Raw genomic sequence first — 3928 nt, 5'->3', positions numbered from 1 at the left:
TTATACAGAAAAAGGTCAGGAATATTGCAAAATGAAAAATTGGATGTAAAAATCTTTGGGGAACCATTCAAGGCCATAGCAAGGTATTATGTGAATTTACCTAATACAGCCGCGATAACATTCCTCTTAGTTGGTTTAACACATAGAGCATTGGTGCAGAAGCTGTGCTTAGAATTACTCTGAACAGAAGGCATATCCATCGAATTGTGTGAATATCTTCGTCAAAATATGTTGGATGACCAAATTGTCATGTAGCGAGTCACCAGAAGGAATAAAAGTTAGAATGACCATAAGAGGAAGACTAAACAAGAGATTGGAAAGCTGAAAGTCAGCCCCAAAACAACCAAGAATACTATTTCTTCAATATTTGTTATTTCCAAACTGTTAAGAGTGGAATTCGTAGTCATAAAACGATAAAAAAAATCCATATTGCTAGGTTTAAAATATATTGAACTGCAAACATTATAAAAATCTTAAAAAAAAAAAAAAAAAAAAAAACATGCTGACCACTGCCTGTCTTGTGTACACAGAAATGTAAAATAATTATAATAAACGCTCTAAATACATTGTTAGTCATATAAGTATGGTAGCCCTCATTGTTTGTCTAGTGGCCAGCACGCGAGCCTTTGGTGCACGAAGTCCTAGTTCGATTTCCGGTCGGAGAGCATAGAATCATTTGAATCCGGTGGTTTGGATTCCATCTGAAACCAAGCGTAGATGATATCTACAAAGACAATGAAGGATATAATATAGAAATTTAGCTAGATAGTATCAACAAAGACAATAAATGATATAATAATATAGAAATTGAGCTAGATAGTATCAACAAAGACAATTAAGGATATAAAAATATAGAAAGTAAACTAGACAGTATCAACAAAGAAATGAAGGATATTATAATATAGAAATTTAGCTAGATAGTATCAACAAAGACAATAAAGGATATAATAATATAGAAATTGAGCTAGATAGTATTAACAAAGATAATGAAGGATATAAAAATACAGAAAGTAAACTAAATAGTATCAACAAAGACAATGAAGGATATTATAATATAGAAATTTAGCTAGATAGTATCAACAAAGACAATGAAGGATATAATAATATAGAAATTGAGCTAGATAGTATCAACAAAGACAGTGAAGGATATAAAAATATAAGTGAACTAGATAGTAACAATAAACACAACGAAGAATATGAAATATAAAAAGTAAGCCAGATAGTATCAACAAACCAAGTGAAGAAAATGAAATGAAATGAAATCTTTGAGTTTTACGTCCCACGATTATGCCAGTTAGGCTAAAGGAGATGGTGATGATGAGTAATGAATGAAATGGTGGAATGAAGAAAGTGGGAGGAAACGGGAGAACCCCGAGAAAACCCACGAGCACGGTGTTTGTCCACCACAAAGTTCACTTGGCGGAGACTGGGATCGAACCCGGAACCCCAAGCGCAAGAGGTGAACGCTCTACCACTGAGCAACCGCGGCCCAAAACCAAATGAAGAATATAAATATTGATGGATTGATTTTAGTTTAGCGTCCCTTTCAGCAGCGAGGCTATATGAGACGTGGACCTACTGATTAACGTGGAATCCGAACCACATGAAGAATATAAATATATAGAAAGTGAGCCAGATAGTATCAACAAAGACAATGAGGAATATAGAAAGTAAACTACATAGTATCAGCAAATACAATAAAGAATATAATAATATAGAAATTGAGCTAGATAGTATCAACAAAGACAATGAAGGATATAAAAATGTAGAAAGTAAACTAAATAGTATCAACAAAGACAATAAAGGATATAATAATATAGAAATTGAGGTACATAGTATCAATAAAGACAATGAAGGATATAAAAATATAAGTGAACTAGATAGTAACAATAAACACAATGAAGAATATCAAATGTAGAAAGTAAACTAGACAGTATCAACAAAGACAATGAAGGATATTATAATATAGAAATTTAGCTAGATAGTATCAACAAAGACAATGAAGGATATAATAATATAGAAATTGAGCTAGATAGTATCAACAAAGACAGTGAAGGATATAAAAACATAAGTGAACTAGATAGTAACAATAAACACAATGAAGAATATGAAATATAGAAAGTAAGCCAGATAGTATCAACAAAGACAATGAATAATATAAATATATAGAAAGTGAGCCAGATAGTACCAATAAGGACAATGAACGATATAAAAAATGTAGAAAATAAGCAAAGTAGTACCTACAAAATGCTGTTAAATAAACTAATGATCATTTACAACCTTTGCTTATAAACCAGAAATTTTGATGCCCATTTATGACGTCATAAATGCTGAACTTCCAAATTTTACACTATATGGAAGGTCTTGAAAAATTCACTAAAATTCAAAATAGTGGAGATGAGCTTGTTAATACCATCGGGAACATCATTTTATTTTAGTCTGGTGTTTCCATTATTTTGCTAACTATCTGTGCATACTTCAAACCTCTCTGGAACGAATATATTCAAATCATATTACAGAATTTAACACAAAGAGTAGTTTCTAGGAAGTGGTTGTGCTAAAAGGCTTCGAACAATCTGAATTCCTTAGAATGGCGTGATCAAAGCCTTAGGGTTCTAAATGACAGTCTATAAAACTGATGTCCGACGTAAGTCACGAAAGAAAGTATTCTTCAGTTGACAAAATTTCTTTTCCTAATAACTCAAGAATAAATTAATCTATTAGAGTACCGATTTTGGCAAGCTATCAAATTATAACTATTCTAAGGATAACGAGAAAAGGATCCACATTAATTCTTTCGTTCCCGAGTTATTGGGAAAAGAAAATTTGTCAACTGAAGAATAGTTTCTTTTCTGCGTGTACCAATCTGTGACGTTAAGGACGTGCCCTACGCATTACATATATTAACACAAACAAAAATTTTTACTTTCTGTGCGCTCTTATCACACATAAAAAAGTTCAAATTGTATTTATAAGAATTGCGAATTGGTATTTTAAAATCCAACTACGCAATCCCGTTCAAGAAATTCAAACATAATGGAGAGTGAATTAACATGGGTACAGAGATGGTATGGGTCAATGAAAACTTGGCCCATGACTTACTGACTCACCATCCACCGTTACCCATGACCCTCTAGACCCACTATGACTCACTGTTACCCACTGAGACCTACTACCCACCAAAAAACATTGTCATCAACTCTGACCCATGATCCACGCCTTCCTCTCTACTGACTAAAGAGTTTACATTTGTGGAAAAAAAAAAAATCTGTGAAATTATCACTAATCGGAATTTGGATTTCTAGGTCAATTGCTCAAGCACCATTCTGTTATAATACCTGTAGATTTGACCTTTACGATTTAAAATGATAAAGTGTTTGTTATTGGCCATATTACGACGAAATTCAATTTAGTTACCATAGGCTATATAATTATTTCCTTGTTGACTTTTTTTTTTTTCAGTAGTCAGTTCCTCTAAAAATTTACAGGCTGTCTCGAAAGCTAAGTTGTAAGTGCTATTGCTATTATTACAATTACAAATATCAACATCCAAAAGTGCCTGAAGTTCTTTTTTCACTTAGATATACTCAGTAAATAGAAACAAATGAAAAAGGAAGATAAATGGAGGCATTGAAAGTAACACGTAGACAAAATCACCAGCGTTCAGAAGATGCTGTCTACAATGCACTGAGCAGAAGTGTGTCGGTGAATTGTAGTAGTTTGGTGGGTTTAAGTGGATCATAGTAGGTTGGTGGGTCACGATGGATGCTGGGCCGCAGTGGGTCACGTTCGGTCACGGATGACCCACTGACTTACTTGATCTACAGTCTCACTTCATCTCTGGTGATGTGCTGTCCACACAAACACTAATTTTGAAAATCGTCGGGTAGTTGGTTTAAGGCCTCCGTGCCTTTTTGTTAGGTAGTTT

Source organism: Thermobia domestica, chromosome 9 (genome assembly GCF_964235325.1).
Source record: "Thermobia domestica chromosome 9, izTheDome1.hap1.1, whole genome shotgun sequence".
Taxonomy (NCBI): Eukaryota; Metazoa; Arthropoda; class Insecta; order Zygentoma; family Lepismatidae; genus Thermobia; species Thermobia domestica.
Note: the sequence above shows the minus strand (reverse complement) of the source record.